Raw genomic sequence first — 12,395 nt, 5'->3', positions numbered from 1 at the left:
GTTTAAACAGGTCTTTAATCCTCTTTTTTTTTTTTTTTTGCCTTCCAGCAAAAACATTGCAAAATAACATGTGTTTGCAGGGCCGTGCTGTGAAACACATCAGAGATGTGGTGAAAGTTTTAAATAATTGTTTTTTTTCAAAGCCATAGAACAACTACATATAATATAGCATAACGCCGAATCAGCTCTCCTGCCCACTTCACAGCACAGCTCCACAAAACACTCATGGTAGCACAACCAGGCAGCTCCTGGGCTGTGAGGCAGGAACTACTTAGAGCAGAGCTGCCACCAAAGACTTCCTATCGCTGAATGATGGGCTGTGCACGCTGCTAACCCACTTGGAACAGAAACGCTCCCCTGTGCCAAGTCCCCTCGTGAGCATGGAGAGCCTGATGTGAAAGTGCTTTGTAGAAGCTTTTGCTCAAGCCAGGAAATCTGGGGCTGCAGGTCTGCTCTTGCATAGGGGCGAGGAGGTAGGACAGCTTATAGAATTAGCTCGTCCCTGCCCTTCCAGGTCAAGAAGGAATATGCTGCAGCATCCACTTGCCCTATTTACATATGACAAAACCACCACTAAATTGTATTTTTCACCACAGATTCCCTAAAATTCCCCAAAAAGAGGCAATGTCAAAATAAAAAAAAAAATTAAAAAAAATCAGAAAGAAGTGACTTGCTAAAGGCAGAAACAAAACCAGAATGCATGAAGTCCTCAGTCAAGAAACCTATAGGACCTCACTGCATACAATGGATCGCATAGATGACACCCTGGACACCAAATCCCCACACAAAGCAGCCCAGACTTTTTCTGCTACTCCAGTAGACACGCCTGTTTGTGTGACCAATGCCACTGAACTATTAGCAGCATTGGAGCAGCTCAGTTTGGGACAGAGCCCCAGCAGCAAACACCCTGACCTTGCCGAGTTACTGTACATGAAAGACACTAAGTAAAACAGAAAAGTCTGTGAGGAAGCAAGTACGTAGCCATTTCTGGCCACAAATTTACCAGCCTCTTCTTTTCCCAACAAGGTGAATGACAACGTACAGGAACTCTTCAGTTCTGCCTCATTCAAACGCTCTGAACTTCCAAGGCTGCTAAACCCTCTTCTGATATCTGAGTTCCCGTTCAAGTATAATTCAAGTAGATTAATTATGCCAGAGACAACAGAAAACACAGGCTGCCTCTTCAAATTATCACTAGACGAAAATACCATTAAGAGTTGAGTTTCAAGGATGCTGTTCACATTCACTCACTTATTTTACAGGCCTCGAGATCAAAATGAAAAGATAATAACTAATTGCTACAACTGGGAAAAGTAAATTGGGAAGTCCTTACCGAGTACACCTGTACACAATAATTTGAACAGCGGAGGTATAAGGAACACAGATTGCAAAAGCGCAATTAGAGAAGTGGAAAGTGTTACTCTGAGCAATTGAGATACTATGTTTTGATAACTAAGTTACCTTGGAGATGATTCACACGCACAAGTTGCTTAATGTCATTTTACGCTACAGGTCCAAGAGGTATAAAAATACACAATAAAAATCACTAGTAAATGAAACAGTATCCAGGACAATTACAAAGTAAATACATTTTCATGCCAGATTATTGCACTGAAGTTGAGGCCGTAATATTTCAACCTAAGCCCAAAGCACAGAAACCCCACATGGCCATCTCTCTTGTTGATGCACCAAGCCAACAGCACTGCAGTACTCTACAAGAAGACCTCCTCCTTCTCAAGTGAGCAAGATGCTGCTCTGGAGGAAGAAAGGGAGGTTAAAAATAAACCAAACCCACACCAACCCTCAGTCCAAATAAGTTCTTAGCCCACCTGAGCAGCACGACCACCACTAACGAAAGGGACTTCTTGGGGCTCAGGCTTCTGTGCAAATAGCTTCCAGGATGAAGTGCCTTTTGACGTGTATTTGTTCCTGCTGGGAGAGATACAGAAAAGATGCTTCAGAGAAGACATAAGACAAGGGACTGAGCAACACACACAATCAAAGGGAAATAGCTCGCTTGGAGGGTCTATGGATAATGCCTAAGCAAGGAACCATTTTTGGAGCTAGCATCAAAAGACACAGTAGAAAACTTCTCATTTTCATCTGTATAAATGCAAAAGGGGGAAGAAAAAAAAAAGGTGCAATCTATTGATTTCACACTGAATAAAGCAATTGAAGACTTAAAGATGGGACATAACAGCCAACAAACATGAAATCCACAGAATTTTAAAAACAGGATATAAAAACATATAGGCCAAATAGATGAAAAATTAGTTAACTCTAAGACCTCAAAAAAGTTCTCATTACTGAGTAATGTCACCGTGCAACTGCAATGCTCCTTTTGCAGTTCACAATGACTGGAACCATGCTCTTTTTTATTACCTACCTGGAAATAAGTATGCCCTTAATGGTAAAATTAATGAATTATATGGTTTATAATCATAGGATGGTTTGAGTTGGAAAGGACCTTAAAGACCATCGAGTTCCAACCCCCTTGCCATGGGCAGGGACACCTCCCACTAGAGCAGATTGCTCAAAGCCCCATCCAGCCTGGCCTTGAACACCTCCAGGGGTGGGGCATCCACGACTTCCCTAGGGAACCTGTTCCAGTGCCTCACCACCCTCACTGTAAAGAATTTCTTTCTAGTATCTAATCTAAATCTCCCCTCTTCCAATTTAAAACCATTACCCCTTGTCCTGTCACTACATTTCCTGACAAAGAGTCCCTCTCCGGCTCTCCTGTAGGCTCCCTTCAGATACTGAAATGCTGTTACAAGGTCTCCCTGCAGCCTTCTCTTCTCCAGGCTGAACAATCCCAGCTCTCTCAGCCTGTCCTCATAGGAGAGGTGCTCCATCCCTCTGATCATCTTCATGGCCCTCCTCTGGACCTGTTCCAGCCGGTCCATGTCCTTCCTGTGCTGAGGACTCCAAAGCTGGACACAGTACTCCAAGTGGGGTCTCACGAGTGCAGAGTAGAGGGGTAGAATCACCTCCCTTGCCCTGCTGCCCACGCTTCTCTTGATGCAGACCAGGATGCGGTTGGCTTTTTGGGCTGCCAGTGCACATTGCTGGCTCACGTTAAGCTTCTCATCCACCAAGACCCCCAAGTCCCGCTACTCAGGGCTGCTCTCTAGCCACTCTCCACCCAACCTGTATTTGTGCCTGGGCTTGCCACATCCCAGGTGCAGGACCCTGCACTTGGCTTGGTTAAACTTCATGCGAGTTGCACGAGCCCACCTCTCAAGCCTGTCCAGGTCCCTCTGGATGGCATCTCTTCCTTCCAGCCTGTCAACCGCACCACTGAGTAAGCTTCTCATCCACCAAGACCCCCAAGTCCCGCTACTCAGGGCTGCTCTCTAGCCACTCTCCACCCAACCTGTATTTGTGCCTGGGCTTGCCACATCCCAGGTGCAGGACCCTGCACTTGGCTTGGTTAAACTTCATGCGAGTGGCACGAGCCCACCTCTCAAGCCTGTCCAGGTCCCTCTGGATGGCATCTCTTCCTTCCAGCCTGTCAACCGCACCACTGAGTTCAGTGTCATCGGCAAACTTGCTGAGGGTGCACTCTATCCCACTGTCCATGTCTCCAACAAAGATGTTGAACAGCACTGGTCCCAGTACAGACCCCTGAGGAACACCACTCATCACTGGCCACCAGGTGGACATTAAGCCATTGACCACAACCCTTTGAGTGTGGCCGGCCAGCCAGCCAGCTCCTTATACACCGAGTGATCAATCCATCGAATCCATTAGTTTCCAATATTTTGACCAGGATGTCAGGAGGGACCGTATCGAACACTTTGCACAAGTCCAGGTAGATGACATCTGTTACAACATCTGTTGCTCTGCCCTTGTCCACCAAGAGTGTGGCAGTATCATAAAAGGCCACCAAATTTCTCAGGCATGATTTGCCCTTGGTGAAGCCATGTTGGCTGTCTCCAATCACCTCCTTATTTTCCATGTGCTTTAGCAGAGATTCCAAGAGGATCTGCTCCATAATCTTGCCAGGCACAGAGGTAAGGCTGACTGGCCTCTAGTTCCCTGGGTCTTCTTTTTTTCCTTTTTTGAATATCGGGGTTATGTTCCCCTTTTTCCAGTCTGCGGGAACTTCGCCAGACTGCCACGATTTCTCAAATAGGATGGAAAGCGGCTTAGCACCTTCATCCGCCAGCTCCCTCAGGACCCGTGGATGGATTTCATCAGGTCCCATGGACTCACGCACCTTCAGGTTCCTTAAGAGGTCTCAAACCTGATCTTGTTGTACTGTGGGCAGTTCTTCATTTGCAGAGCCCCTGTTTTTGCTTTCCGTGACTTGGGCAGTGTGGTTTGAGCCCTTTCTGGTGAAGACTGAGGCAAAAAAGTTGTTCAGTAGCTCAGCCTTATCCATATCCTGGGTGGTCAGGTCTCCCGTTTCCTTCCAGAGAGGGCCCACAACTTCCCTAGTCTTGCCTTTGTCCCTGTCATATCTGTAGGAGTTTTTCTTATTGTCTTTGATGTTCTTGGCTAGATTTAGTTCTGCCTGGGCTTTCACTTGCCTGATCTCATTCCTGACCACTCGGACCATTTCTCTGTACTCTGCCCATTCTACCTGTCCCTGCTTCCACCCTCTATAGGCCTCCTTTTTGGTCCTGAGCTTGTCCAGCAGTTCCTTACTCATCCACGCAGGCCTGCTGGCTATTTTGCCTGACTACTACTTTTTTGGGATGCACCTCTCCTGAGCTTGGAGGAGGCGATCCTTGAATACCAGCCAGCTCTCTTGGGCCCCTCTCCCCTCCAGTTCTTTTTCCCATGCTGTCCTCCCAATCAGATCTCCCAGGAGACCAAAGTCTGCTCTTCTGAAGTCCAGGGTAGCGAGCTTGCTGCAGACCCTCCTCACTGCCCTATGAATCTTGAACTCCACCATTTCGTGATCACAGCAGCCAAGGCTACCCTTGAACTTGACATTCCCCACCACCACCTCCTTGTTAGTAAGGACAAGGTCCAGCACAGCTCCTTTCCTCGTTGGCTTCTCAATCATTTGAAGAAGAAAGTTATCATCAACACATACCAAGAACTTTCTGGATTTTTTATGCCCTGCTATGTTATCCTTCCAACAGATATCAGGGTGGTTGAAGTCCCCCATGAGGACCAGGGTGTGAAAGCGCAATGCTGCTCCTACCTATCTATAGAGGGCCTCATCCTCCCTGTCACCCTGATCTGGTGGTCTGCAGCAGACTCCTACTGTAACATCATTTGCCCCTGTGGTCCCTTTAATCCTGACCCATAAGCTCTCCATCAGGTCTTCATCCATCCCCAGGTGGAGCTCCACACACTCCAGCTGGCCATTGACATAGAGGGCAACCCCCCCTCCCTGTCTTCCCAGCCTGTCCTTCCTGAAGAGTCTGTAACTCTCCATTACAACACTCCAGTCTTAAGAGCCATCCCACCACGTCATGGTAATGCCAATAAGACCATAGCTCTGGAGGTCTGCACACATCTCTAACTCCTCTTGCTCGTTCCCCATGCTGCCTGCATTTGTGTAAAGGCACTTCAGTTGGGTGCCCAATGGGGCTGACTTACTGGCTGGAATGGCTCCATTTCCTTTGTATTGCTCTTCAGGTGGCCTTCCTTTGTGGTGTTTTGTCAGTGATTCCTAGATTCCCTTTGCCTCAGGAGCCTCAAGGTCAGGCCTGATGTTATCACCCTCTTCTCCCTTCACATCTAGTTTAAAGACCTGTCAATCAACCCCACAATCTCTTGGGCCAGAACAGTCTTCCCCTTTTGAGAGAGGCATCTTCCATTTCCTGTTAACAAGCCCGGTGCCATATGGACCAACCCACTATCAAAGTACCCAAAGTTATGGTGGAGACACCAACCACGGAGCCATGTATTGATTGATTTGATCCGTCTGCTCCTCTCAGCATCATTGCCTGCCACTGGAGGGAGTGACAAAAAAAAGTATCACCTGCATCTCTCCTGTAGGCCCCCTTCAGACACTGAAAGGCTGCTATAAGATCTCCCTGGAGACTTCTCTTCTCCGGGCTGAACAGCCCCAACTCTCTCGGCCTGTCCTCTAGGACATAGCTCTAGCATAGGTGCTCCAGCCCTCTGATCATCTTCATAGCCATCCTCTGGACCCACAGCACGATAAATAAAAATACAAAGGAGATCACACAGAGTTATCTCAATTACTTGTCAAGCTGGGCTCCTTCCAGCCAAAGCAGTCTTAAGATATCTGAAGGCAGATCTATGTACCCAGTAACAAGGAATGCAGATAAGGCTTGCAAATCAGAGGACCATGACCTTAAGAAGCAAGGAGAACAAAAGGGACATGGAGGTCATCATAGCCATGCAACTAAACATCACGCTTGGAGCTTCTGTTGGTATTAAAAGGACTGTTGTTGTTCACGGATGCAAAGGTATGACAGCAAACAGAAATATTGAACGGGGTGGGATGGGGTATGCAGTGCTAATGAGTGGCACTGAAATACTGCTTGCAGTCCCATGGTTGATGCTCAAAAGATGATGTTGAAAATTAGAGAACATGCAGAGCAGGGGCGTAAAAACAATTAGCATCCAGAGGGGAAAAAAGCATTATGTATAATCAGATTTAAAGATTCAGCCCTTCTGATAAGCTACACAGACAACTGACAGCTTACTTGATCATCTTTAAGGAAAAAAAACCAACAATAAAACCCACTTTAATACAGCCACAAGAAGACTTAAAAGGGTCCAACAGATGCAAGTCAAAAGCATAGAGGATCCTGTTAGAAATTAGATATAAATCTGAACAGGGAGAAATGAACAGGAACAACATTCTTAAAGATGGATTCTCTTTTTCTCAGTATTTTCACTGAATTTCACTGAATTTCACTGAATTTCTAGAGTTGGAAGGGACCATAGAGATCATCTAGTCCAACTCCCCTGCTGAAGCAGGATTGCCTAGAGCTAGAGCATGTTACTCAGGACTACATCCAGGCGGGTTTTGAAAATCTCCAAAGAAGGGGACTCCACAACCTCCCTGGGCAGCCTGTTCCAGGGTTCCGTCACCCTCACCGTGAAGAAGTTTCTCCTCATATTTGAGTGGAACCTCTTATGTTCCAACTTGTGCCCGTTGCCCCTCGTCCTCTCGGTGGGAACCACTGAAAAGAGTCTGGCTCCCTCCTCCTTCAACCCTCCCTTGAGATACTTGTAGGCGTTGATAAGGTCTCCCCTCAGCCTTCTCTTCTCCAGACTAAAGAGTCCCAGCTCTCTCAGTCTCTCCTCATAAGGGAGATGCTCCAATCCCTGAATCATCTTTGTAGCCCTACGCTGGACTCTTTCTAGTAGTTCCCTGTCCCTCTTGAACTGGGGAGCCCAGAACTGGACACAGTACTCCAGTTGTGGCCTCACCAGTGCAGAGTAGAGAGGGAGAATGACTTCCCTTGACCTGCTGGCTACACTCTTCCCTATTCGGCTCTTACATACATCTGTCAGTTTAAGAAAGAGATACTACCTCTTTCTATCCAGAAGGTAAACAAGAGCCCTAGAGAAAAGGATGTGATGAGTTGACTCCTAAAACTTCTAATATTTAAAGCACAGTCAATTACTATAGACAGAAGGTTAAGCCTGAAATGTGAGAAATCTTGATTTCTCTGTTCACTTCTCCAGGAGACCCAGATATCACCCAAACGATCCCTCTAGACACAGGAAGATTTGTGTCAGGTTTATGAGAGCCTCCTTCAATCCAAATCAGCACGAAGACCTAATCCAGCTTAACCAGAACCAGGCTAGCCGGGTCTATTCAGCAATAAGGATGAACCTAGCTTGTTCTAATAAGGTAAAATCTGTAAGAATTTAGTTGAAGTGCTAAAAACCCCACGGATTTTTATTTCAAGACACATTGATCACTGGCAGTTCTGATGTGCTTAATCCGGCAGAGAGCTCCTGACAGGTCTACCTGGGCTGGTCCAGCACAGCAAGAGGGGAAGGACAGCTGCAGGGAAAAACTTCTCCACAGCTTTCCAGCTCACTGTAGGACTGAGGTTTTTAAACAACTTTAATAGAAAGAAAGAAAGAAAGATGGCATATCTGTAACAAAGAAAACTGGGACTGTCAAGTAATACAAAATCCATTCACTGCAAATTACCAAGATGCCTCCACTTTTTACCCACAGCCTTAAATGAGTGATGCAACTGAAACACTAGAAATAAGGTTTTGATTAGATAACTAACTTTTTGGAGAAGACACACATTGATTGAATAAATCAAAACTACCAATTCCACTTGCTTCCAGGACGGCAAAGCTGTTTGCCTGAGGGCAGGAGGTGGAAGAGGCCATGTTGAAAGTGAACCCAGAAAGGGAGAAACTTGGAAACTAACCACAAAGGTGGAGCAGGTTGGAAGCGCCTTAGAAGGCACTGGGTGGACTCTGTCCTCTGAAGAGCACTGAAGCTCCTACGTCTGGAGAGCTTGGCACGGAGCTAATCATCAATCCACACCGGCGCCGGCTCCCAGAAGCCAAATTCCAAAGAGAAACCAAGCGTCCCAATAAGCACGTGGCTGGTGACCACAGCTCTGCTGACACATTCCTAGGAACAAACTCTGCCCCATGTTAGGCAGCCCCAGACTGAGCAATTGAGCGGGGGCTGGTCATCAAGTTAGCTTCAGAAGTTTTTTTTAAATTATCATTACTAATGTTTGTTAAGCACAGGCACTTCTGGACATTATGTCAACAGTCTTACCTCAACCATTTGAGAAGGAAAGAGAGAGGTGATGTACTACCACAGACTTCACTGCAGAGGCAGAAACTGACAAATACTCAATTTTAACAGATAAACAAATAAAGTCCTAACCCCACAAGGTCCCTTGAATGGTTCTCCAGTCTACCCTGCTGCTCCAGGGCTTGGGCAAGCACATGTCCTCTCTCTCCTCCACCCATCATCTAGAGCCTTCAGGGGCAAGGACTCCTCAGCCTCTTTTTGTAGCCAGATCTAAGCAGTTTTGCAGACAGTTTGAGGGCTTTTTGTAACACTAAGACACTGATGGTTAGATAAAACAGCTATCTTCCACTCCTTATTTCCACTTTGTCTACATCAGTTTTGACCAAGAAAAGAGTAGGAAGTTAAACTACTTACTACACAAATATTGGTGTTTTGTTTTTTTTTTTTATACTGACACCACCTCAATGACTTACTTGGGCTGTGTTAGTTTATATCTTTTATAAATAAGGATTAACAAGCCAACCTCATACTTAAACAAAACTCTTAAAGTAAATACTCCATGAATTCTAGTTACCCCTGGCTTTAGTATAGCTGATACTGATCTTTTTTTTTAATTAGCTATTTTACTGTAATGGCAGCCATTTAAATAGAAGAGGACCCCCCCCGCTATAAGCTGAGCTTCACAAACTCCCATAGTGCACAAGAAAACCTGCAAGAAAAGCCAAAATAAATATCTACTACTGAGTTGAAGTACAAGATAAAGGTAAAGAAGTAGGAGGAACACCACATTGAGGTTGTTTGTTTACTTAATTCCATCTTAATTATTTAGACTCTCATCTCACTAACAGCTGTGCAGGTGCTAACTTTACTTCAAGAAGGACCTACAGTTTTTGTTTGCATAAATCAAGTACGTTTAATCAAGTGCACATTAGCTCATCAACACATTGGATCTGATGAGGAATTGCATAAGTGACAATGCCAAGCTATTTTGGTGAATATTCATTATATCTCTGCGGAACAGTCTGACTGGAGGAAAGTGAGAACAAAATGACAGTAGAAGAACGGTAGCAATTACTTTACTAGCAGTTAACATTGCCATTAACTGCTTGCTGGCAAGAACTTAAAGTTGCAAACCCCAATTTAAGCTTGTTACCTTAATTTTACAATTGTAATTCCATATCCAGAATGTGACACTAGTGTAATAAATATCTTCGTTCAGTGCTTCATACAATAAATAATTTAAAAGTGTATGAAAATTCCAAATTATAGCCATTACAGAAATACAAATGCTTAGTATTACATCTTCATAAAAATAAATGAACGTGCAAATCATTTTCTCAAAACCAAGTCAGCATCCAAACCCATTAGCAACAAGCCACCAGGATTTTTTTCTGTTCTTAATAGGCATTCATGAAGGGGGTGTCTCTTCAGAATGTAGATTTGTTCTTATGGAGCTTCTGCATGTAAGGCAAACAGCTCCCAGTTTTGTAAAGCTATTTAAAGCCTTTATCCCACTTCCAATAACAGCTGTAGGAAAATGCAGGCGGGAGAGGGCTGTGCCCTCAGTGAGGATATTTTACAGAATAGGTCTTTAAGTCATATGGACAAAGCAAGATTTGCCTAAGAGGATAAAAAACCCACAGCCCATTCGCTTGCTAATTCCCAGAATGGATGGAGGAGGAGAAGAGGAAGAGGAGGGCTGTTTGGGTGCACTGTCTGCTCTGTCATTAGGAAGCCCAGAGCCCCATGTGCTGTGTCAGACCTACCAAGAAGGTCATTCAACCTCTCCTTGTGCCGCGCTGCCTCCCTGCTACCCCTGTCCACCGAGACCCGGTACGAGACAGTTGGTTGGAGTCACATTTGCCGTTCCAGAGGAACTGAGGTGCTCACAGGCTCCAGTTCACAACTGCAGCACGATGTAGCTGACCCCAGCTGCTTGCCTTGTCCCTCTGCCAGGACGCAGGGATGAACAGGAAGCTCATGCTACTGGCCTTCACAACATTACACACTAACAGGAGCAGCCATAAAACGCAGTTTACATTCATATGCCAGGCTGTAACCTCTGGCACACTCAAAGTCCAATAGGAAACGAGGCTGAATGGCAGAGTAACCTCTGGCAAAGGGACAGGATGAACAGCTGGATGCTTCAGCTCCTGAAGCATAAGTCAGAGTCACGAGTGTACTTAATTGCGCTGTCCTTCCCACATCATCGACAATCCGGGGTTATCAAAGAAGTCTGATTATCAAAATTGTTGCACAGACTTTCATGAGCATCCAAGGCTTCAGGTGCATGTTTTGGGGGCTCATTTTGCTACAAAACACAGCATCGCATTTTGGTGGGTTGACACCAGCCTCTCAATAGTTCTATCAGATCATCTGAAAAGCTCTTTGATACCCACTATTCAAACTCCTTTCCCAAACACAGCCATCGTCTACTTTCTGTATCGGTTTAAGTAACATATTCCAAGAAAGACAATTTCCTATTTCACATGCAATCAGACCAAGTTCCTGCCAGAGCTTCAGAACCACAAGTATTCAAGGCAAGGAGGACAAACCACGCCAGGCTCGGGAGCAGACTTCCTCCCTTTTGTTTTGGCTGGAAGAGGGCTCTGCTCTGGCTTTTCCAGCGCAGGCGGCAGCCCCCGTACCGGAGCGCACCGGATCTGCCTCCCAGCCCAGGAGACGGACGGGCTGGGCATCAGGCACCAGCCCAGAGCCCAGCTCTGGTCTCACTCCCCAGCTCGCAGCGAGTGGGTCACCCAGGTGGTTTGCCTACAGCATGGTGCACAACCTCGCTCCTGCAAGGCGAGTGATAGATTTGTAGCTTTGAAAAAGAAAAAAAAAAAAAAAAAAAAAAAAGACTTTTTCAGCCCAGCTTTGGCACCGGAACCCTTAGAAGAGAACCGTAAAGCAAGCTGAAGCCAATCCTAGGTACATACCAGCAGCCTATTACTTACCAACCTTTGCTTCCTTCTAGATTCCATTGTAATGAGAACATAAACAGTAAAATAAGCATGTATCTCCCTCGGATGAATTACCTATTCAGAGTTCCCTCTGGTGTTCAATAAGCTAATCATCACATTCAAGGTAACAGCCTTAGTTACAAAAGCATCAAGTTCCCCCCAGAGCAAGTTCTCATTCCGTGAGGAGCCCAGCGACAGGGACGGGACCGTGGGGCTGTAATTCACCAGACAAAGGCAACACTATTTGTCCGTGAGGTTTCAGAGCCGCGATAAACTTAAGCTTCCTCCTTTGTATATTCGCCCGAGCGTCTGATTAACCCCGAAAGGGCCCAGATCGTTATTGATCCCTTCCGTCTCGGGGTGTCACCGCCACTGGCGCAGCCCCGGCGCGGGCAGAGTCCCCGTTCCCAGGTGGAGCCCGGCCCGGGCAGGCAGGGGTAGGTGTGCTGCGGCCCCGGATAGCTGTGCCTTGAGTCACAAGCCTTCCCAGCCTCGCACTTCCATTCGCCTGCACGAAACGCGAGTAGACTCCAGCGTATCTAATTAACAGTTCGGAAAGAAAGTTTAAAGCCGCCTTTAACGCCTTTGCGGGAAAACCCAAACGCGCTCCGGGGCCGGCGCCGGGCCAGGGCCAGTCGCCACAGCGGGGGCCACCGACCCCCGGCCGCCCCGCGGGGGTCGCCCCACTCCGCCAAGAGCGACCGGCCCCCGGCGAGCGGGGCGGCGGGGAGCGGCGGGGAGGTCCGGCCGGG

General features: G+C 46.6%; 1 protein-coding gene across 1 annotated transcript in view; it reads right to left on the bottom strand.

The window, feature by feature from the left end:
• Window positions 1-1,935, bottom strand: part of LOC106901026 (plexin-B2-like) — a 189,638-nt gene extending 187,703 nt beyond the window's left edge. The window contains exon 1 of the mRNA XM_014963352.1: window positions 1,830-1,935. The gene's annotated coding sequence lies outside the window, so the exon portion shown is untranslated. The remainder of the gene's footprint in view (window positions 1-1,829) is intronic.
• Window positions 1,936-12,395: the final 10,460 nt, after the last annotated feature.

The sequence above is a fragment of the Calidris pugnax genome, unplaced genomic scaffold (genome assembly GCF_001431845.1).
Source record: "Calidris pugnax isolate Ruff unplaced genomic scaffold, ASM143184v1 scaffold44, whole genome shotgun sequence".
NCBI lineage: Eukaryota > Metazoa > Chordata > Aves > Charadriiformes > Scolopacidae > Calidris > Calidris pugnax.
Note: the sequence above shows the minus strand (reverse complement) of the source record. Positions and strands in the feature narration are given on the sequence as shown.